General features: G+C 40.7%; 1 pseudogene; it reads left to right on the forward strand.

Moving 5' to 3' along the window:
• Nucleotides 1-10113: 10113 nt before the first annotated feature.
• On the forward strand, nt 10114-11285 carry LOC129040185 (nucleophosmin-like; annotated as a pseudogene).
• Nucleotides 11286-25276: the final 13991 nt, after the last annotated feature.

A 25276-nucleotide genomic window follows, 5' to 3' on the forward strand; every position in this document is an offset into this window, starting at 1 on the left:
GGAAAATCCCAAAAGGTTGACTCATGGTGATGAGAGTAGTGAGGGAGGAAGGGACTGCCTGTGTGGTGTGGTTTTCTTTCTGCGGGTTTACAGATGAATTATTGGGTGCTCTACTTCTGCCTTTTCCTGGGGGTGTCTAGTAGACACCAGTGCAGGGCAGGGAAGGTGAGGGGGCTCAGGCCACCTCCCCAGCAGCTCTCTCTCCTTAACTGGCATCCATGCACACCTCCCTGTCATGCACATGCAGTGTTTCTGTGCAGGGTGTGGAAACACAGCTCTTTGTGGTGCAGTGAGGAGAGGTTGCATTAATATGACTCATTCTGTTTTTTAAAGGTTTATTTTTATCAGCCGTGCGTGGGTTAGGGTTAGAAGGTAGTTGATGTTTAGGTATGAGTGGGAACCTGCCTCCCATTTTCGTTCACTGTAATTGGATGTGGATGGGTTTCTTGAGCAGACAGTAGGATGAGAGAGGGGGCTTAAAGAAAGGAGGAGAGGGCCCACTCTTATTGGAGATTGCTCCAGGCAGAGCAGCTGGAGAGCAAAGAAGATTTATAGCTGGAGGTGGGCACAGCAAATAGAAAGGGAAAAGAGGAAAAGGATGTGGGTTGAGATGGATGGAGATGCAGGGAGTGAGGAAGGTGCAGAGAGAGGGGCTGGTGGAGAATTTGAAAGCCAGGAGTGATTTAGTGAAGCAGTGATAATGGAAAGAAGGATTTGAGAGTTGCGGTGTTTGTGAATCAGCCATGCAGATAAATATTTTAGCCATCGTGATCGAAAATATGTATCACAATTCATGAGATGTACAAGCAAAACCTAGGTGGGTAAAGATTACAGATGGCTATCCACTGTCACCACTATTTTGCTTATTTGATTCTGTAGCCCCTTAAACAGTAGCTAACTCATTTTTATTGAATGCCTTTTATATGCCAAGGACAGAGCTAACCACATTACCAACATTGTTTCATTTCATGCTCATAACAATCCTATGAACAGGTGCTATTTAAGCAACCCTATTTTATAGATGGAGAAATAGTCTTGATGGCCCAGTGTTTTAGTTTCATGGGGCTGCTGTAACAAAGTACCACAAACTGGATGGCCTGGAACAACAGAAACTTATTGTTTCTCAGTTGTGGAGGCTGAAAGTCTGAAATCAAGGTGTCAGCAGAGCCATGCTCCCTCTGAGGGTGCTAGAGAAGGATCTATTCCAGGGCTGTTTCCTAGCTTTTGGTAGTTTCTTGGCTTGTAGCAGTAACTCCAACCTTCACATGGCATTCTCCCAGTGTATGTCTGCCTCTTCACATGGCATTCTTTCTATAAATGGATACATTTTGGATGAGGGGCATATCCAACCCCAGGATGACTTCATTAACTAATTTTAACCGCAATGACCCTATTTCCAAATAAATTCACATTCTGTGGCACTGAGGATTAGGACTTCAACACATGAATTTGGGAGGAGGGACAGAATTCAACCTGTAACACTCAGGAACCCATGGACACCTGGGGTCCTACGTTGGCAGTGCTTCTGGCCTGTTCCCACCTCCTCTGAGGCCTCTGGCAAGGACAGGCGTCCCCCTGCTCTGCGGCTGGCTCTGGGGCTCAGCTGTGGTGCACACACTACAGTGACAGCCTTGGCCTGATGGGCTGGAGTCATTGCCAGGGGGCAGGTGCTCTGGCCCGGCCGCCATGGCAGCTGTGTCTTTGTCATCACTGCCATGTCTTGCTGACCCTCTGGAGAACCTCCTACCACTCTTTGTCATTTTTTGTTTGTCCTCTATGAAACAGACTCACAGCCTCCGTCTATGTGCTTCTCCATCTATGATGCATGTGTAATTGTTTCATAAATGCTTTTGGAAAATGATTTGTTTCCATTGCAAATGCACCATGATTCACTTTTGCCTTTCTATCTGTGGATTTAAAATGGATCTGCACTCCCCCTGCCAAAACCCCAGGAAGGCAAATGTAAACAGTGTACCTGCTTAGGGGTCCCACTATCTTTGAGAATAAAACTATCAGCATCCTTTCTTTTCCTTAGACTATCTTCAAAAGCTGAGGCCTGTTGTACTACTTCCTGGGCTGGTTTCTGTTCAGTAGCATTTTTTTTTTGGTCAGTAGCATATTTGATAGGGAACTGTGATTTGAATGATTCTATCAGTTCCCCAGCAAAGCAAGCCTCATTCTTGTCACTCCTCATTCTTATTTGGAACTCTATAGAGGACACACACAGTCACATTCCCCTTTACTGTATAATGTTCCAATCAGCAGACAGCATAATGAAATCCAATTAATATGTTAGGCTGTTGTGATTCTAAAAATATTTCACATCCCCCTGAGGGGCTAAGGAAATTGGAGGAATCAAGGTATTACCGCAAACCTGTAATTTGCAGAAAAGTTCTTCAATCATTTTTGGAGGTGGTAGATTTGTTCTTAAGAAAACAAAAATAGATCAGCTCTCCAAAATGAGGCTGCCTGTGAGATCGTTCCAGTGATCTTTTACTCAGATGCCAGGCCCTGCGTGCAAGTCTAATGATCCCTCACTTCAGATATATATGAATTATTAAGGTCAGTTAATTAACACATTTTTCTTCTGCTGAAGTAATTAGATGAATAGAGCTCTTGCCCTCTTTTTGGCTTTCCTGGCAGTTGCTCAGGGCTGAATAGAGGCAGTAAACATATTGCCAAACAGATGCTAACCAGAGAAGTAATTTTTCAGTTTCCATTTGATTTCTGAAGTGTTATCCTGCAACTGAAATAAGCTCCTACTTAGGGACGGTAGGGGAGGGCAATGGGGAAAAAGAGAGAGAATGAGGTGAAGAATGAGCAACAAGGCCTCATACAAATCTGCCTGAGAGCATCTTCTAGATACCCAATATTTATTTGTCATTCCACCTAATTTTTTTAATACTTCCTTCACAACATCTCTATGTCATTGGTACAAAAGTTATCCAAAGTGAATATTTATTACAGCTGTTTGCATGAATATTCCCAGGCCATTTCCTTTCTGTCCCTGGTGTGGCCACATCATTTTAAGTGGCCAGAAATTAGGATTTGGTACGTTTAAAGTGGTTTGTCTGTAATATGTGTCTCTTGATTTTTCTAGATCAGTGGTTCCCCAGACTGCCTTTGTACCAGAATCATCTGGGGGCACATAAGAAAGAACACCTTCCCAGCCTTTACCTAAGATTGATGACCTCAGCATCTCTGGGGACTGGCCTGGAAATAGGAGTTTAAAACATCTCTCAGGGTAAATCTGATGCTCAGTCAGAGTGTGGGAGGTGCTGTTCTTCGTAATGGAGATGGAAATGTCAACACTCAGGAGCTCTCCTTCTCTTTGCAGACAGGTGAACTGTGATCATTCTACACCCTGGGCCTAATGGCCAGTCCAGGGAAGCCTCGTGACTTGGTCCAGTCAAACACACGAAATGGCATTGAAGGCTTGGTCTGTGGGTGTGATATGCATTACTCAGGAGTGCTTGATGTTTTTGTCTCCAGGGCCTCTGCTGGAGCAACCAGCATTTTATGAAAATTGCCTTCTGTGGGAAGTCTGGCTGAGGAGGCAGTGTCCCATAGAAGAGAAAGATAAAGACATAGGTAGCAACTTTCAGACTTCCAAGAGCTCCAGTTTTTTCACCTGTGAAACAGGTTTAATCATAACCCATGCAGCTGTGAGGCAGGAACAAGGTGATGTGTGTGTGAGTACTAAGTAAGTTTTAAAGCACTGTATTCATGGAAGGTTGATGATGATAGTGATACTGATTTCAGCAAACCTCTGATAGAGATAAAGGAGTATAATGGAGGGTTGGAGAACAAGGGATAGAAATTGTGCTGTCCTTAAGGGTGGGGCAGGTGGCCTAGCAGCATCATGCCTGAAACACAGTCAATAAATGTTGAACATTATTGACTTGCTGAACATTGCCTGACTGAAGTTCTGTGTCTTTCCCCTGGTATGTCTTTCCCATATTTAGTAAAATGTAATGATCACTTTTCCTGGTTTTAACAACATTTTGCTTTCAAAAATATCATGGATGCAAGGAAGTTCCCTCACAGTGATTTGCTACAGCTCCACACCTCCCAGGAATGGTCCTGCAGGCAGGCCTGTGCATCGAGGCGCGTGGAATGGGCTGGTCTATAGCACCCACCTTAGGAACTTGGGGACTTCATGAGGGGCCCGACTGCATGACAACTTGCTAGAATTCCCAAGAAAAATGATGGAGGAAGCATTATGATCAGTGGTAGGGCTCACAGACAGTAAAGATTAGAACCCACGATCAAAAGAGGGGATGAAAACGGCTCCAGTTGAACTCTTTTTGAAATGGCAGAGTTGAGGCACATGGGCTCTATAGCTGGGATCCTGGGTCACATTCATTGACAGTTGGGAGGGATAGCAGAACCTAAGTACTTTATGTGCATTATCTCACTTAATTCTTACAACAGCTCTAAAGCAATAGTATAATAAGAGGGGCACAATCCCTTATTTACAATTTGGAAACCCAAAAATCTTTGAAAGCCTCAAGCTTTTCATAATTCATTTGAATGTGAAATGAACCTGACCTGAAATCTTTTGACAGCAAAACCTAACTAGAACTTATGTGAGACTTTTTCTAGTTTTGATTTATCCCAACTGTTGTGAATATTCATGTTTTCCTGCAGAAATATTAATGAATTTGATTGTAGAGGAGTGCATCAGAGCTCACTGGGTGTGTTACATAATACATGGTATATACAACATGCTACTGTTCTATCATCCAGAAATCTGAATTCTGAAAACGCGTCTGACCTCCCCCCAGAGTTTTGGAATAGGGATTTTCATTCTGTTTCTCCACTTTCACAGAAAAAAATGAAACTTAAATCAGTGAAATATTAGGCTGGTGCAAAATTGCGGTTTTTGCCATTACTTTCAATGGCAAAAATCGCAATTACTTTTGCACCAACCTAGTAATTTGCCTAGGGTCACAAAACTGCTAAGTTGGGAACCATGGTTGTGCCCCAAGGCTGTTGTGAGATATTCTGCTAAGAGTTGCTGTTTCTTCCTTGGTTTTGAATCCCTTTCCCAAAAGGTTTCGTTTTTGTTGTCCTGGTTTGTGTGGCAGGCTCCAGGAGGAGGTATGTGTGTGTGTGCATTGTGGGAAGAGGAGTCAGGTCTTCCTGCTTAGCTACCCATACTCATGCTGCCTTGTTCTGTAAATACCTTGTGTTTTTCCTAAAACACAAGTCTGATCATTCCACTCACCTGCTTAAAAGCTTTTAGTGTACTATTAATAATAGCAAAGACAAGGAATTAACCTAAATGCCCATCAACGGTGGACTGGATAAAGAAAAGGTGGTACATATACATTAAGGAATACTATGAAACTATAAAAAAGAGCGAGATCATGTCCTTCACAGCAACATGGATAGAGCTGGAGACCATTATCCTTAGCAAACTAACACAGGAACAGAAAACCAAATACCACACATTCTTACTTATAAGTGGGAACTAAACATTGAGTACACATGGACATAAACAAGGGAACAACAGATACCAGGGCCTCTTTGAGGGTGGAGGATGGGAAGAGGGTGAGGATCAAAAAACTACCTGTTGGGTACTGTGCTTATTACCTGGGTGATGAAATAATCTGCACACCAAAACCCCATGACACACAATTTATATAACAAACTTGCACATGTACTCCTGAACTTAAAATAAAAGTTAAAAAAAAAAAAAAAAAAAAAACTCTTTTAGCACTGCTACAAGGTCAAGTCCAAGCTCCTTGGAATGGAATATAAAGACGCCCTGCACTGGCTCCCAACTGGCTGTAGTAGCATGGGTGGTTAAAAGTATGGACTCTAGAGCTGTATCACGGGGTAAAACCTTTCTTCTGCTGTCCCCTAGGTGTGTGTAACCCGGGCAAGTCTTCTCTCTGCCTTAATGTTTTATTTTTTATTTTATGTTTTTTGAGGTGGAGTCTCGCTCTGTTGCCCAGGCTGGAGTGCAGTGGCACAATCTCAGCTCACTGCAACCTCTGCCTCCCGGGTTCAAGCGATTCTCCTGCCTCAGCCTCCAGAGTAGCTGGGACTACAGGCGCCTGCCACCACACCTGGCAGATTTTTGTATTTTTAGTAGAGATGGGGTTTCACCATGTTGGCCAGGCTGGTCTCAAACTCCTGACCTCAAGTGATCCACCTGCCTCAGCCTCCCAAAGTGCTGGGATTACAGGTGTGAGCCACCGCACCCAGGCTGCCTTAGTGTTTTATAGTGTAAGGCTGATAGAGTCATCCACTTCCTAGTGTTGTGATGAGGCATGAATGAGTTAATACAATGTAAAATGGTTAGAACAACGTACACAGTAGGCACTCAAATGACACTATTGTTTTCATGGTTTCTCTGGCCTTGTTATTTGCTACCCGGACTCCTTCCTGTCCCCATCTGACCACATGCTTTGACCATTGCTTCCAGAACAAGGAAGACTGAAGCAGCCTGCTCCCCCTGCTGCATGCTTTTTCCTTTCCTTTGTCCTATTGTCTGCCTGTCAAATACCTGTTTATCTTTGACAACTCAGTTCGAGAGCCATCTTCTCCTTAAAGACTTCCCCAGTTTGCTTTCCTCCTTCCTCTCCTTTGGGTCTCCACGATGCCACATTGGTATTTCTGTCACGACCACCGACAATATTTTAAAGTCCTTATTGGTGTCCTGATCTGTTTCTTTGCCTGAATTTTAAGCCCCTTGAGAACAAATCCCCTATATGTTTGTATCTCCAGTCCCTGGCAGAGAGTCTGACACAAGCCACATAATCAGTGTGTGTGGGTAAATGCTATAAAGAGAACTCGTTCCAACTTGGGTAGGAATTTCTGCTATGGGTGCTATTTACAAGCAACAGAACCCACTCTTGCTAATTTGAGCTGAAAAGGAACGTATTAAAAGATAGCTCACAGAATTTCCAAGAAGGCACGGAATGGGGCTTTGGATGTTTTATAGCCAGGAATAAGATGCAAGTCACATCAGTGGGTTGTTCTGGTGGTGGTCCTCCTGCCATGCTGAGCCAGGACAGGGATTTGCCTTGCTGACATTGAGCATGGGGAACTACCTCCAGACCATTGCCCCTGCTCCCGCTGAAAGCAGAACGTCTCTGTGGCCACCCTCTGCCATCCTCACCGGCATGCTATCACATAGTGCCTGGGTGGTGCCTTTCAATTGTATTGCTTTCTCCCAAATTGAAATCTCCCATGGATGCACCTGACTGGTGGAGCCTAGGTCAAAGGCTTCTACATAGACTGCAAGGGAGACTAGCAAGGGGAAGGCATCTAGTTTAAGAAAGCATGGATTCATAAAGTGGGAGTGCCGAAGAGCAGAAAAGGGGGTTTCAAAGATGCTGAGTGGCCAGAATATGTGGTGAGAATGACAATGGCAGTGAGAATTGACACCACCAGCAACGGTGGTGGTAAAGAGGTGATAGCTGGACAAGGCTGTTATGTGGTGAGAGGAGAGGATTTCAAGGGCAACAGGAGGGGAACTTCAACGGAGTTGGAAAATGAGATGCCTAAGACTCTGTGTGGAAAAATGAGTGAGATATTTGAGCTGAAAGTTCTAGACTACTGATTTTCTTTCTTTTCTTTTCTTTTTCTTTTTTCTTTCTTTCTCTCTTTTTCTTTTTGAGATGGAGTCTCGCTCTGTCACCCAGGCTGGAGTGCAATGGCACAATCTTGGTTCACTGCAACCTCTGTCTCCCGGATTCAAGCGATTCTCCTGCCTCAGCCTCGTAAGTAGCTGGGACTACAGGCACCCACCAACATGTCCAGCCAATTTTTGCATTTTTATTAGAGATGGGGTTTTACCATGTTGGGCAGGCTGGTCGCAAACTCCTGACCTCAGGTGATCTGCCTGCCTCAGCCTCCTAAAGTGCTGGAATTACCGCCGTGAGTCACGGCACCCGGCCGACCACAGATTTTCTTAGCTGAGTTTTTCATTGCCCCTCCCTAATGTCCATCAAGACTGATATCCTCTGGAAAAATGAGGATCATGCTCACATATCACAGTTGCTTTCTTCTAAAAAATGCTGTCTATGAAGGATTCATTGGTAACAAAAGCGAGGAACTCTTCATAATCTAAATTAGTGCTGTTCACCAAATGTTCTAGATATGCACTCTCTGATGTAACTGTGAGATACATCAGAAATGTGGATAGTGTGACTGAGAAACTGTTAACATTTTTTTTAGGCAATTTAAATGTAAATAGCCACATATAGTCAGGGGCTAACTTATTAGATAGTGCAGGTGTAGATAATTTGATCTGTTTAGGAAGGCAAAAGAGATCACTACATTTGTAAAATTTAAAAACATATTTGAGGCTGGTCGTGGTGGCTCACATCTGTAATCCCAGCACTTTTGGAGGCTGAGACCAGCGAATCACTAGAGGTCAGGAGTTCGAGACCAGCTCGGGCAACATGGTGAAATCCCGTCTCTACTAAAAAAATACAAAAATTAACTGAGTATGGTGACTTGCGCCTGTAATTCCAACTACTGTAGAGGCTGAGGCATGAGAATCACTTGAACCCAGGAGGCAGAGGTTGCAGTGAGCCGAGATTACGCCACTGCACTCCAGCCTGGGTGACAGAGCAAGGCTCCATCTCAAAAAAACAACAACAAAAAAAGCATATTTTAAAATATATCATAGACTGGCATATAACCAAGTGTGTTTGTTGGCAAAAAGCCACTTTTTAATTGATAGAAATATTTTGGGGCATGATGATTTAGCAACAAATGTATAAAAAGTGAGATAATAAATTAATTTTTTTTTTTTTTGGATGGAGTTTTGCTCTTTTGCCCAGGCTTGAGTGCAGTGGTGCAATCTTGGCTCACTGCAACCTCTGCCTCCTGGGTACAAGCGATCTTCCCACCTCAACCTCCCAAGTAGTTGGGACTACAGGTGTGGGCCACCACACCCAGCTAATTTTTGTGTCTTTAGTAGAGATGAAGGTTTCACCATCTTGGCCAGGCTGGTTCCAAACTCCTCCTGACCTCAGGTGATCTGCCCAACTTGGCCTCCCAAAGTGCTAAGATTATAGGTGTGAGCCACTGTGCCCAGCCATGAATTTAATTCTTAATAGTGATTCTGCACTTTAAAGTTTGTTAAACTAAAGATCTTAAAACTGGAGTTTGCAGTAACAATATTTTCCAACTAGGACATTCTGGACTTATTTGTCAACAAAAGAAAAACGGCCAAATGTTTGGGACCGTGGTCTTTGAATCACACGTCAGAGTCACTGTGGCAGGCTTATTATAATACAGATTGCAGGGTCTCACTTTTAGAGCTTCTGATTCTGTAAGTCTGCGGGCAGCTGAGGATGAACATTCCTCACAAGTTCTCAGGTGATGCTCTTACTGCAGGTTTGGGGATCACATTCCAAGAACCCCTGACTTAAAGAAATGCTCCTTTAAAATTTAACTTTTTCCTTTAAGGACATCTCAGAATCTTTCATCTGTAAGTATTGCTCTGGTCCTCTGAAACTCCCAGAGGGAGCGGTATATGAGAGATATCCCATATAATTTGATCGTAGAACCCTTTCCCTTAGGGTAAACCAAGGATTATAATTGGAGGGACACAATTATATGAAATTCAACTGAATTCAACATAAAGCTTAGTTTCCTCATTCTTCCACTTCCTCGATCCAACCACAAAACTAGGGTTCCATGGGATCAGTTCTAGGCTGCTTTCTGTTTTCCATCTACCCTCTCCTCGTAAGAGAGCTCATCTGGGGCCATGACTTGAAATGCTGATGATGCCCCATTTGACATCTCCTGCAGTCTCTCCTCTGAACCCCACATAGTGCATCCACTGTGTACTTAGCATTTTCATCTCAAACTGAATGTGTCCTGAACTGAACTCTTGTTAATAATTCCCCCTGACCCACTCTGATTCCTCTCCCGGTTTTCCCTACTCGGGAAATGGCATCACCACCCACCATCTGGATTGTCATTAAACCCATCAGCAATAGTTGTTATTTCAGCCGAAAAAACCAAAATGCATATAAGAATGTATGTGTTGGGTGTGATTCTGTTTTGTGGGGCCGTTCCCTGGAGCAGTAGTCGTTTATCTCTGTTTGCCTTCTCTCCCACATAAGTGCATGCTGCCCCTCTATGGAGGATTCGATGAACATGGATATGAGCCCCTTGAGGCCCCAGAGCTATCTTTTCAATTGTGAACCAAAGGCCGACAAAGATGATCACTTTAAAGTGAATGATGATGAAAATAAGCACCAGTTATCTTTAAGAACGGTCAGTTTAGGGGCTGGTGCAAAGTATGAATTGCACATTGTTGAAGCAGAAGCAATGAATTACAAAGGTAGTCCAATTAAAGTAACACTGGCAACTTTGCAAATGTCTGTGCAGGCAACAGTTTCCCTTGGGGGCTTTGAAATACCACTACCTATGGTCTTAACAATTGAAGTGTGGTTTAGGGCCAGTGCATATTAGTGGACAGCACTTAGTAGCTGTGGAGGAAGATGCAGATTCAGAAGATGAGGTGGAGGATGTGAAACTCTTAGGTATATCTGGAAAGTGATCTGCTCCTGCAGGTGGTAGCAGGGTTCCATGGAAAAAAGTAAAACCTGCTGTGAAGACAACGACGATGATGATGATGATGATGATGATGATGATGATGAAGATGATGAGGAAACTGAGGAAAAAGCTCCAGTGAAAAAATCTATATAAGATATACCAGCCAAAAATGCACAAAAATGAAACCAGAATGGAAAAGACTTAAAACCACTAACACCCAGATCAAAAGGTCAAGAGTCCTTCAAAAAACAGGAAAAAAGTCTGGGCGCAGTGGATCACACCTGTAATACCAGCACTTTGGGAGGCCAAGGTGGGCAGATCACGAGGTCAGGAGATCGAGACCATCCTGGCTAACATGGTAAAACCCTGTCTCTATTAAAAAATACAAAAAAGTAGCCGGGTGTGGTGGTGGGTGCCTGTAGTCTCAGCTACTTGGGAGGCTGAGGCAGCAGAATGGTGTGAACCCAGGAGGCGGAGCTTGCAGTGAGCCGAGATCGCGCCACTGCACTCCAGTCTGGGCAACAGAGCCAGACTCCATATCAAAAACAAAACAAAAACAGGAAAAAATCTCCTGAAACACCAAAAGGATCTAGTCCTGTAGAAGACATTAAAGCAAAATGCAAGCAAGTATAGAACAAGGCGGTTCTCTTCCTAAAGTGGAAGCTAAGCTCATCAGTTATGTGAAGAATTGCTTCCAGATAACTGACCAGGAGGCTATTCAAGATCTCTGGCAGTGGAGGAAGTCACTTTAAGAAAAGAGTTTAAACAATTTGTTAAAAAAATTTCATCTCATTTCATTTCTGTAACAGTTGATATCTGGTTGTCCTCTCTGTAATGCAGAGAGAGGACTTTTCCTACTGTGTTTAATAAATGTTTTCCAGGTTCCATTGCCAAGAATGTGTTGTCCAAAATGCCTATTTGGTTTTTAAAGATGGAACTCCACCCTTTGGTTTTAAGTATGTATGTAATGTTTTGATACGATATAATGGTAGCAGTGGTCAGACATGGAAATGATGGGGAGACAAAAATATATATGTGAAATAAACTCAGTATTTTAACAAAGTAAGAAAAGAGTGTGTCTATACTTAAACATGATTGCAACCATAATACATGTATGCATGTGTGTGCATGTGTGTATGTATACATACATAAATATGTCTCCTTTTATCCATCTATAACGTCACATGCTAGATCAAGACGTGAGTCATCTTTGATATATCATCACATTCTTTAAAAAATGGATGACTCCTTATTCAAGGCGTATAAAATCTGATTAGAAACCACCCTCCAATCTAAACCTCAACTATATTCCCTCACAAACTATGTCTAATCAGCTTTTGATAAATGCTATGTATGAAGTGTGGGATATGATGAGGTTTCTCTTCAAATAACCTGATCAATCTTTTATTCTTTAATTCATAGTACCCCCCTCCCTTCTTTTTTCTTTTTTCTCCTTATTTCCTTTTTGCCTTTGTTAGATGCCCAGGCACGCCACAGTACCAGGCGTTATCAGTACCAGCTCACATTCCTTTCCTTATTTGGAAAGAGGACTAATTTTCTAGCTCATTACAGCCACCCCTTCCCCTTTCCTCTCTGCTTTCTTTTACATGCCCACCTTATCTAAAAAAAAAATCAAATGTTTAGCCAACTGGGATTAGTTTAGATTGTACGACCCGACCCCAGCCAATGGGGAAAGGGTACAGTGGCAGGACTTGCATCAGGAATAAAGGCTCTCGTGCCCCTTTGTTCAGGTGTGTTCTCATGGCGACTGGCCAAGGGGGCCCCTCACTGCGCAGAAGTAAAATTGCTTTGCTAAGAAAAAAAAAAAAAAAAAAAAAAAAAAAATGGATGACTCCTATTTCCCCTGGTCATGCCTTCATGGAGGTTACTATGAGGTCATAATGTAAGAAAGAAAAAAGGTATTTCTCCACCTCTGTTCCTGTCTGTAATTGTGGAAGTGGAGATGGCTCTCAGATCTCTTCAGCTGGTTCAGAAAGCCCCTGAGATGCCTCACATGAGCTTAGGAGCTAGCACTCTCTGCCAGACTGCCCTCTCTTCCTCCCTCTGTCATTCTGTCCTACATCTCCCCGATTCCAGAAGGAGGTGGGTCCAACTTCATGCCCAGGCTGCTGTATCCCTCTGCTCTGATGAGCTCCACATTCCCTGGAAGTGAGAAGGGATGATTAACTCCTTCATATTCTGTTACTCAGTCCAAAGGAGTATTGTTTCTCATGCCTGTACCTGACTGAAAATTTAGTGAAAGAAATATTTTATTTTTCATTTTGTGTATTCCAGGCTCTTTTGCTGTGACTCAGGCAAACAACTGTCCCTCAATTTCCTTTTCCTTCCTGTACTGACCTAGTGCTCTTGGACCAAGTTTGTATAACTTTATTCTCCTTTCTTTTAGGAAGACTTTTAAGAAGTGGCTTCTTATTCCTCATACAAAGAGAACTGGGTAAGTTCTGCCCCACTGGCCTTTCTTGTTTTCTTCCTGCAGTGTACCCAACCTCTTGCTTCCTGTGCATCCTGCCTCCCACATTGGCATACACTTTTATGTTTGTGTATGTACATGTGTGTGTTTATATATAAATTATATGTCTACTTATTTCCACTACTTTATAGGCTCTTCTTTTTGCCTTCTTTTTGTAGTGGCCTGAGTTGTTCTTAGTGACCATCGAAAGCAGTGTACAAGGGTCAGAGAGGTAGATTTTGTCCTTCCAACTGTGTTGGAAATCTAAAGATGATTAGATCCCTGAATATAGGTTCCTTAAACTCAATTGACCTTATTCACATTAAAGAAAATATTTAAATTGCAACCTGAGCTTCAGAGGAGCATGTTATCGAAGGGCAGGACTTTCTACCTGTCCCTCCCTCAATTATGCTATTTCTATCAGTGCCAACCTTCCCTGAGCACACAGGGGCTGCAGACACTATCGGGAGTCATGGCATCTTAAGCACAGTTTAGCACAAGTGCTGCCTTGATTGCTCTTCAGAAAGCTGATGGGCAGATGGAGGCTCTTTTTAGGTCTTTATTATTAGCAGTTTATCATGTAGCATAATGTCACTTAGGCAACGTGGTACAGTTATGATGACATAATTTAAAAATCAATACACAAGGAAGGGTTTGTGAATTAAATGTGGCATTTAATTTTTCAAAAGTAAAAGAGCACAAACATAGATTTAAAACACACGTTTAAAAGTAAATCATGCCTGTGGTCGGTTGCTCCTCTTTGTAGTCCAGTCCCCAATAAATACACAACTTAGAGATTAAATAATTTAGAGATTCATTTTGGACCCTATGCCAGTTTAATTCCAAATCATTCACATCATTGGATGGATCTAGTTTTCACTTGAGATGTTAAAAAAGTTTTAAAATCCTATGCTAGAAAGGTAGTTTAAAGAAAGGAAACTTAATTGACCTTATTCACATTAAGGAAATATCTAAACTACAGCCTGAGCTTCAGAGGATTGTGTCATTGAAGGGCAGCACTTTCCACCTGTCCACCTCTTAGTCATGCTGTTTCCATCGGTGCCAACCTTCCCTTGGCTCTCAGGGCACACAGGGGCTGCAGAGACTGTCGGGAGTCACGCACCCCAACTGTACCACATTGCCTAAGTGAGATGTTTAAAGAAAGCAAAATTCTTAGCTCCTGGGAGGGAGGGGCAAAAGGGTGGGTTATTGAGCCAAAAAGGCCACTCCTGACTTGGCATTTCTTGAGAATTCTGAATGCCTGCTTCAATGCCATCACAGATGTACCAATTGTGTCAGCATTAGCTTTCTATTTTTCTCTCCAGAGCAATGGTTTCCAAATTTAGCTGTACAACAGAATCACCTGGGGTGCCTATTAAAAACAGATTCTTAATCCATTTGGGTAATCAGATTTAGTAGGTCTAGGGTAGAGGGTAAGACCAACTCACCCTTAGAGTTGTTCACAGTGCTTTGAATTTACTTGCCTCAGGGATTTTTGCCTAGGAAAAAACACAAGCTGAAGACTGGCTCTTCTAGTTTTGCATGAAAACCGAAATTCAGAGTGGCAGCTGCTGCTAGATGACTCTGGTCCCAGTATGATTTCTTATAAAGTATTTGGAACAGCTTTTCATTTCATCTCAATTTTCTTTTACCTTTCTCTTTAAATTAGATTATTTGTTCAAAATTTTATTGCTTGCCTGGCAAGTATTTGGTAGGACACTATGTACCCCCCAAAATGCATGCATTATGATACTATTATTACTTATTAATTGCTTCTAAATAGAATCCTTCAGTAAGCATTATTTTTGGCAAGTATCATGTACTACTTTCAGAAATATTTCAGTTGTTCAAAGAATTATTCATAGGGCCAGGTGCGGTGGCTCATGCCTGTAATCCCAGCACTTTGGGAGGCCGAGACAGGCAGATAACTTGAGGACAGGAGTTTGAGACCAGACTGGCCAACATGGTGAAATCCCATCTCTACTAAAAATACAAAAAGTAGCTGGGTGTGGTAGTGCGTGCCTGTAATCCAGGCTACTCAGGAGGCTGTGGCAGGAGAATCACTGGAACCCCAGAGATGGAGGTTGCAGTGAGCTGAGATTGTGCCACTGCACTCCAGCCTGGGCGACAGAGCAAGACTCCGTCTCAAAAACAAAACAAAACAACACTGACCAACTAACCAAACAAAGAAGTATTCATAGTCCATTTGGCTATAATTTACAATATGGTGTACTATTCCATTTAAATTTCATATGTGGTCTGTGTAATAATAATGGTATTTCAAATATATGTATATATGGATGCTTCTATTTGTAAGTGGGTGAAAACATAATCAGCTATTTCCTGTCTTGAAGTGACATGTAAAGTAAAAATATAATCTCCACCCTCATATTAGCATTCTAAGAAATGGGTTGGTAATCAGAGAAATTTAAATAGTAGATGCAAATGAAACTGTGTATATTATTATAAACTTTTTTTGATTTGAATGTTCAAAACCTACAAGTTCTCATTATTTCTTCCAAAGGGTGATTAGAGGAGACACAATTACCTAACTTGAATAAATCAATTTCTTGCAGTGTAATAACTCTCTGATTTTAAATTCACCATTCAAGTAAAGGTCTAATATTACCTATGTTGTACTCAATAAATTTGAAATGGTTGTGATTATGTCTCAACTTTACCTTTCCACCCTGATCTTTTTTATTCACTAAGAGACTAGTCTCTATCCTTTGCCAGGCTCAGATATATGCCTGATGGCCAGTTGCATGGAATGGCTGGTAGCAGCCAAGGCTTATGGATTCACAAGAGAGTGAGTGCCGAAGAATAGAAATTACTTACCTCACCCTTGATTTCCTTGCAAACCATTGATCAAATTCTACCCTAAGCTTGTGATTTATTGCAGTTAAACATTTCTCCTTGCTCTCTATCTTCCCTTTTTAAAGAATATGGCTGTTTTTCATTCTTTTTTTTTTTTTTTTTCCAAAGTTCAGTTGCCTATGGGATCAGAATTTTCTTGCAGGAGACAGTTTTTGTCACAGTAAACAATTTTTACCTAAAGGCAGTTCTTGCTCTAGGAAGCATTTTGTACATAAAGTAGAAGTTGACTCCTTTTGGGTGCCTGCTCAGCTCACCATAACCACCACATCTCTACCTTCATTTGAGAACTCTCTCTTGATCCACAGGGATGGGCTACCGATAGCCATGTTTATATGTACAGCCTTGAATACCTTCCCCAGCCATGGGTGTTCACACTTGATTCAAGCCTAATCCACTATAGTCTCTTTCCTCAGAAAGTGAAGTTGGGATTCAGACAGAGATAAGTTAGTCTCTGGGGGGTGACTATCACTGTAACATGTGTCATTTAGCTTGTCCTTTAGCTCTGGGAGCAGTAATTCTGCAAAACATCCACAAATCTCAGGGTCACATGACCATCATCATTTATTTACACTCATGTATGTGTGCTTGCCAGGGACTTGGTTGTTCTAGTCTGGGCCCAGCTGAGCAGCTCTATTACATGTGCCTTTTATCCTCATCCTGGCACTAGTGGCCTAGGCTGCAAAGTTCTTATGGCAGTGCCCAAAGTGCAAGGATACCAGTGGAAATGTAGCAGATCTCATAGAAGCTCGGCTTGGAAGTGGCGCTTTCACTTCTGCCCCATTCTGTTGGCCAAATAAGTCAATGACTGACCCCAATGCACTCTGCCCCTTGATGGAGCTGCAGTTATATGGCACATGGCATGGATATGGACTGAAGGGATGAGTGGTGGGTGGTAAGAAGAATCAAAGCCAGTGATATAGTCTATTATGCATGTGAACTTGGGTTTACCTGTGGGTGGCCATATTCCTCCATGTAGACCACAAAATAGGGAGAGTGCATCTGTCTTGAAAAAGACTGACACAGATACTTAAAAACAGAAAGAAAGGATAGAAAGTCCTGATGACTTTCCTATTTCTGGTTCTAGGTCTTTCCTGAGTCTTGGCTACATCTCCATTCTTGGTTTCTGTGCAAGATCTCTGAGTCCTTTTAATAAATCCACTCTGTGTGAATACTAAAAGGAAAATGGAAAGGAGGGCAAATAGAATTAGCTGATTTTTCTCATGAGGAATCACAGTACCAACAAGAGCTCAGATTAGCCATAGCTGTGTGTGGCCAGGTGGGAGACGTGGTAACTGTAAGCAGGTAAGTAGAGGGTGATTTTCCCAAATGCATTTCTTTAAAATTTTTTTAATTGACAAGTAAAAATAGTATATATTTATGGTGTGCACCAAGATGTTTTGATATATGTACACTTTGTGCCAAATGCATTTCTAAAATTACATATACATCAGGAGCTTGAACAACTTCCAACTAAACAAGCTTAGTTGGAACAAGCTCTGGATGGTGCTCATAAGAAAGTTTTGGAGGATCTTTCACCATTAGTGAACTCTACTCTTTGTGGAAAGTCTTTAAACTTCCATTGAGTACATTTTCTCAACAGGAAAGTAAATAGAATGCAAAGCTTTATTGGTCAAGTAGAAGGGGAGAAAACTATTCTAATATGTGGTATGTTACACATGATTGATTACCTCCAAATTAATATCTCCAGTCAGTTCTGACTTCTACTTTAAGCTCTGGATTTGCATATCCAACTGAGACGGGAGATCAGCAGGACTTATTTTCCAGGTACTGGTCATGACCCCATTCACGAGGCTGCTGATCAAAACGGGATGCAGTAAAACAACTGAGGCTGGGTGCGGTGGCTCACGCCTGTAATCCCAGCACTTTGGGAGGCCGAGGCGGGTAGATCACTAGGTAAAGAGTTCAAGAAACTGGCTGAAACCAGCTAAAATCAAGATGACAACAAAAACAACTGCTAGTTGCCTTCATTGCTCATTTTACACTAACTATAAAGCATTAGCATACTAAAAGATACTCTCACCAGCACCACGATAATTTACAAATACCATGGCAATGCCCAGAAGTTACCTTATATAGTTTAAAAGGGAGAGGAACCCTCTGTTCAAGGAACTCCCCATCCCTTTTTTAGAAAATTCATGAATAGCCTGCCCCTTATTTAGCATATAATTAAGGAGTGGCTATAAATATAGCTAGCCAGCAGTCCACTTGTGCTACTCTGCCTGTGGGCCAGCTCTGCTCTGTCTATCTATGGAGCAGCCATTTTCCTGTACCCTGTTGCTAGAATAAACTTGCTTTGCTTTCACCTTATCAGTTCGTTCTTAAATTCTTTCTGGTGCAAAGCCAAGAACCATCCTTGCTGAGCCCTAATTTTGGGTTTGCTTGCCTCACAACTGCCTATGATATCCCTATTTGAATGTCTAATGGGTATCTCAAACTTCAAATATCCTAAACAAAGCGCCTGGCTCCCCATTCCCCTACACTTGCTCCTCCTGAGTCTTTTCTCACTATAGTGTGTGATACATCCTTTCATCTAATTGCTTAGGCCAAATACTTAAAAGCCATCCTTGATTCATCTTTTCCCTCCATTCAATCCATCAGCCATACACTTGATTTTCAAAGTATATGCTGACTCTAATCATGTGTCACCTTCATTTGGTTGTATTTTCCTGAGCCATCGTCATCTCTCGCTGGTGTTCCCTGCTAACTGGTCTCCCTGTAACCTCTCTTGATTCTCTAAAGTCTATTTTTCTTACAGCAGCTAGACTGGTCTCTATAAAACACCATCAGTCATTTCACTCCCCTTCTCCAAGCCCTACAATGGCTTTCCATCACAACCCTAAAAAAACTTACACTTTTCTTTTGGCTTGTTCTTTCACATCACTCAGGTTTTGCTCACCTATTACCACTTGGACAGGTCTTACCTAATTATCTTCTCTAAAGCAGCTGACCTGCTCTCCTCCCTGCCAATTTCCTTAACCTTTATTTTTCTTCACAGTACTTATTGCTGCTTGAGGTTATATATTTATCATTTACTTGTTTGTTGAATGTAAAAGTCCATGAATACAGGGACCCTGCCATTTGTGTTGCTGTATTCTCAGCCTCTAGAAAAAAACCTGACACATAGTAGATGTGCAATGAAGGTATTTTCCATATGAGTAAAAAATGAATCTTGGGGTACAAGGTATTCAGGGCCACCATGTTGCACAACTCTTTTGGAGCCCATTTAGTCCACAGCTGCACACAGCATTTCTGAAATTTGCAAATAATAAGCCTATATAATGGATATTTTACAAAGGGAATATTTCCTAAAGTATTTTTGCACATTACTTCTAGAGGATGAGGGATCAGAATGGGCCCCCCCCGCCCAGTTGTAGGTGGCAAGAAGCTGTATAGATGAGCATCTTTCCTGGTTTATAGATGATGAAATAGAAGGCATCCCTCTATGTTTTCCTTCCGTCCTAACCTTCCATTTTCCCTCAGATCATATCAGGTTAATTTGCGCATAAGAGCTTCTGATTACTCTATGAACATGGTGGATAGAAACAAGACTTTTACATATCAGAGAATAAGTCTATTTAATGAACCCTAAGTATTTCATCTAACTCAGAGTGGAAGAAAAGTAGATTCCCATAGCAGCCTTTGAGAGGGGAAGGAAATCCTGAGCTGTGGCATCAGGATAGCATGAGAAATTTCTGGGTCCCTTGGGCACCCCCTGGGTTTGTCCACATTCATATGGGAAGGGTTTATGTGTGTTAGGTGTGTGTACACCAGAGCCTGCTGTGTACCCTTGTCCTTCACTTTAGTATGTCACAGCTTAATGAGATCCCTTACAGGATTACTTTTAATTCCCAGATCAATTGATCTTAACTCTTTGAGCTGTCTTAGCTGATGCAGAGAGAGCTGTACTTTTGAAGGTTCCTGACCACCCGCAGGATTCTCCTTCACCCTCTCAGTCTACTGTCTAAGAGCTCACTGGAATTGGTCAACTTCCCCTACATAGCCCAGCAAAAATGAATGACATCCTCATGTTTGGAATGTTTCTTCTTTTACCTCAGTGTCCTGGTGACAGCTCAGTGTCAGTGCAACTCACTCTAGAATGTTTCTTTCCCCAAAACAATTTCCTCTTTATTTCCCTTTCTGCCTTTCTGATTGGGAAACTCACCATTTCTTGTGTGTGAATTTCTGGTCACTTGAACAGAGTAGAAGTTCCTGGAGCTTTCCATGCCACTCCTCCCTTCGGTCTCGCATTTAAGTTCTGTATTAAATGTGAGATCCAGACAGTCATGGAGGTTATCTGCTAAGCAATTCTTGCTTGACATGATATCTAAAACTCGATTGAGTTTTTTGCTTCCATGCTGACTTGACTGGCCATGATTGCTCTTAATTCACCTGAGATTTGGGCAGGAATTCTTGTTTTTAAAATTAAGCAGAAGCAGCAGCCAGCTCTGTTTGAGAAGTCTTAAGCAAATTTACAGCCTCAAATGTTAATCTGAAAGTCAGTCTCAATTGAATCAATATTTTTTACAACTATTGCACTCCTTTTTAAACATCTTTTTTTTTCTTCTTCTCTCTTTCAAAAATAGTCCGGCAAGACATAGGCAGATGGATGTCTGCACAAGGAAGCGTCCACTTCCCTTCATTCATGAAGGGAAACTAAATCTAACTTATCTAACAGAATGCTGAACATTGTGGGAGGACAGTTGAATGAACTGTCAAACACTCTGAAGCCTCACCATAATGCAGACTGGGAGTTTTGCTACAGGAATATGTATTCTGACATTTTTGAGAATTAAAATTTGTGGTACAGGATCCAAGACTGATTTTTGTCTTATAGCAATTTTCAAGCTTTATGAGACTGGGTTCTAGTGGCAACATACTGGCACCCTTATTATGGCTTCGGGGGGGGTCACTTAAATTGTGGGTGGGCTGTTATGTGTATAAAGAGAGCAATGATTCTTTTACAGCCTTCTCAGAAGACTAGAGATGAATGAGAAACTCTAGTATTTATCTTAAGCTTATGTTTTATTGAAGAGATGTAGCATTGGCATTTCTGACAAGATTTTATTTTTATAAAGCATTGTTCTTTGTAATTTTGCTACATCTCCCCATAGGGGTATTTGCAGAGTTAGACATATTCTCTTGTAAGGTTTTGCTATTATTCTCCTTTAGATTGGCCATCTAGTCTGCCCCAAATTTAGGAAATAATTGAGTTTTCCAATATTTTCCTCTGATTATATGCCTTCACAATACAGGGGAAGACAAAAGGTACATGACATTTTTGAGGTGGCCTACTGTGAAAATCATATTAAGCATTTGTTTTCTTAAGATCAAGCAATATGCATCATAAATAGCCTCACCCAATTCCTATCCTCTCCTATGTTCAGAGATGGGGTGAGGCTTAGGGGAGTCTACCGCATATATTTCTATTTCTTGTTTTAAACAATAGAGAATTTTTACATTTTGATGAAGCTGCATCAAAATGACTACATTAAAATCTCCCTGTAAGCCAAAACAATACTTGCAAATTAACCTTGTCATGATATCTTTCTTTGGAAATCACTTGAGTTGAGAAGCCGACATTTAAAAATTATGGAACACACAGTTATGAATATAGAACAGACTATAAATAGTATCAACTTTGAAAAGGGAAAAGCAAAGAGGCAGCTGTCAATGGACGGGAGGTAGACGGGGAAGGTGAGATGGAGGGCAAGTAAGAGTGTTAATATTCTCATTTTACAAACTGGAGTCGAGATTGAATTGAATACGTTCAAATAGTTTAATGATTAAAACAATAAAGATAAGCAATTGATGAATTAAAATAGTTATCTAAATATCAAAAATGAGGCAAGAGGAAGGAAAGGTGGGTAATAGTGTGTGCTGACTCCTTGCCTATTGTGGCAGAAAGGCAATAGATACACATGGTCTAAAGTTGATAAATCAGCCATGAGAACCATGTTCAGCACGTGGAGGAGCGGAACAGAGAAGAGGGAATGAGAGGAGATGGGAGATCTGGAAGGCCTTTGTGCTGAAATCACTAGTCTAAGGTGATAGGAGATCTAGAGAGGATTTTAACTCTTAGTTTGCAAAAGGCGTTTCATACACTCTGGAAGAGTTGTTACTCCCGTGTTGAGGAACCAAGATATCTAGCAAAGCAAATTCTTGGTCTTATAGTTGCTAAGTCAGAATGTTTTACATGCTGGTTACCCATGGTTATTATCTGTGGCTCAACAACAACTCAGACTGAGACTGAGCCTATAGCCAGGTAATTTGTGGGGGAAAATGTCAGAATTTAGACTGTATTAAAAGAAGATAATATACAAAATCCTTGCATTAGTCAGATAGTTGTTAGGTTATATTACATCTATTTTCAGTCAAAGCACTTGAGAAAAATAGGGTAGAAAGAGAAAAAAGTTTGGAAAAGAGACTAAAAAGGTTAAAGGATGTAACGTACAGCAAGTCCTCATTAACTATAGACCCAGGTCCTTATTTCTATTCCAAATATACCAAGTAGAGGGATCTCATAGACTTTGTTTCTCTTGAGACAAATATTGGCTTAAGAGACAAATATTGGCTTAGCAATTAGTATAATTGCTGCTTATGTCAATTGGCCCTAACTAAAGCCAACAAAAAAGATCTATTAAAAATTTTAGAGAATACCACAATGCTTTTACACAATTATTTTGCTTTTGCTTTAATATTTTCATATAACATTACAGATGTGGTTGAAGCTCCCTTTGCATCCTCCCCAGTTTGCTCACTTTAAAAATCTTTCTCAAGCTAACTCATTATTTTAAGATGTTTGTTTTCTACCCAAATTAATTTTAAGGCATATATTGTATTTCTGTCTTTAAACATTAAAAAATTTGTTTTGTGTGTTTTTAAATAAGTGGAATTATGGCATAAATAACCTCTTACAAGTTATTTAAATGGCAGTTTTTCATTACCTTTATTGAGAGATAATTCACATACCATACTATTCACCCAGTGAAAGTATACAATTAAAAAATTTTTAGTATATTCACAGATATGTGCAACCATCACCATGGTCAACTTAAAAAATATGAATATGTGTATATATTGTATATATGTGTATATGAATATGTGTATTTGAGTGTGTGTGTGTATATGTATATATATGTGTATATATGTATATGTGTGTGTATATGTTATATATGTGTATATATACACACACACACATATATATATCGAGAGAGAGAAAGAGACAGACAGACAGACAGACAGACAGACAGGGTCTTGCTCTGTCATCCCAGCTGGAGCACAGTGGCATGATCTTGCCTCACTGCAGCCTGGACCTTCTGGGCTGAAGTGCTCCTCCTACCTCTGTCTCTTGAGTAGCTGGGACCACAGGCATACAGCACCACAGCGGGCTAATATTTTTATTTATTTTTTGTAGCAGTGGAGTCTCCCTACATTGCCCAGGCTGGTCTCCAACTCCTGGATTCAAGGGATCCTTCCGCCTCTGCCTCCCAAAGCACTGGGATTACAGGTGTGAGCCACCACACCCAACTGAATATGAATGTTTTTATCTAAAAAAGAAAACTTGTGCCCATTAGCTATCACCACCTTATCTCCCCACTTCCTTCCTTTCCTAGCTGAAAGTAACCACTAATCTACTTGATATCTTTTAGATTTCACTATTATGCACATTTCTTAGGAGCTGTGTATTGTAATATGTGGTCTTTTGTGATGGGCTTCTTTCACTCAGCACACATTTGGCATAATTTTTCAAGGTTCATACATGTAGTAGCATGTATCAGTACTTCATTCCTTTTTATGGCCAAATAATATTTCATTGTGTAGATATACCACATTTTGTTTACCCATTTGTTCATTGGTGGACGTTGGGATTGTTTCCACCTTTGGCTATTATGAATAGTGTTGCTATAAACATTCATTAACAAGTTTTTGTGTAGATATGCTTCCATTCTTTTGTGTACCAATATCATTTGAAGAACTGCCAGACTGCTTCCAAAGAGGCTGTGCCATTTTACATTCCCATGAGTAATGTATGAGGGTACTGATTTCTCCACATGTTTGTCAACACTTGTACTTACCTGACTTTTTAATTCTAGCTGTCCTTGTGGGTATGAAGCAGTGTCTTGTGGTTTTGAGTTGCATTTCCTGATGACTAATAGTGTTAGGCATCTTTTCTGTGCTTATTGGCCATTTTTATATCTACCTTGGAGAAATTTCTATTCAGCTCTTTTGCTCACTTTTAAATTGGTTTATTTGCCTTATTATTAAATTGTAAGTGTTCTTTAAATATTCTGGATACAAGTCTCATTAGATATATAGGTTGCAAATATTTTCTTCCATTCTGTAGACTGTCTTTTCACTTTTGTGATACCCTTTTTAGAACAAAAACTTTTCATTTTGATGAAGTCCAATTTAACTATTTTTTTCTTCTAAACTCATGCTTTGGTGTTATATTTAAGAATTCATCACATAATCCAAGGAGGTCATGAAAATTTACCCCTGTTTTCTTCTAAGTTTCCTGGTTTTAGCTCTTCTATGTACATCTTTGATCTACTTTAATTTTTTTGTATGGTGTGAGGTAAGGGTCCAACTTCATTCTTTTGCATATGGCTATGCAGTTGTCCCAGCACCATTTGTTGAAAAGCCTATTTTTTTTTCTCCTATTGAATGATCTTGTCACCCTTGCCTAAAATCAGTTGGCCATGGATATATGGATTTATTTCTGGACTGTCAATCCTAGCCTATTGATCTATATATCTATCCTTGCGCCAGTACCATGCTGTCTTGATTATTATTTCTTTGTACTAAAATTTGAAATTAGGACGCGTGAGTCTTCCTACTTCTGTTCTTGTTTTTGAGATTGTTTTGGCCATTCTGGGTTCCTTGCAATTCCTTATGAATTTTAGGATCAGTTTGCCCATTTCTACAAAGAAGTCAGGTGAGATTCTGATAAGTATTGCATCTGTAGATTAATTTGGGAGTATTGCCATCTTAACAATGTTAAGTCTTCAAGTCTATGAACATAGGATTTTTCCAATTATTTTGATCTTCTTTAATTTTTTTAAACAATTTTTGTAGTTTTCAGGTTATAATCTTTGTACTTCATTAAATTTACTCCTTAGTGTTTTATTATTTTTGATGTGATTATAGATGGAATTATGTTAATTTAATTTTTGGTTGCTCATTGCAAGTATATGGAAAAACAATAGATTTTTATATATTGATCTCTTATCTGCAATCTTGCCAAACTTGTTTATTAGTCTTGATTTTAATAAATTCCTTAGAATTTTCTGTATACAAGATCATGCCATCTGTAATTAGAGGTAGTTTTACTTCTTCATTCCAATCTAGATGCCTTTTTTTTCTTACGTAATTTCT

Source organism: Pongo pygmaeus, chromosome 6 (assembly GCF_028885625.2).
Source record: "Pongo pygmaeus isolate AG05252 chromosome 6, NHGRI_mPonPyg2-v2.0_pri, whole genome shotgun sequence".
Lineage (NCBI taxonomy): Eukaryota > Metazoa > Chordata > Mammalia > Primates > Hominidae > Pongo > Pongo pygmaeus.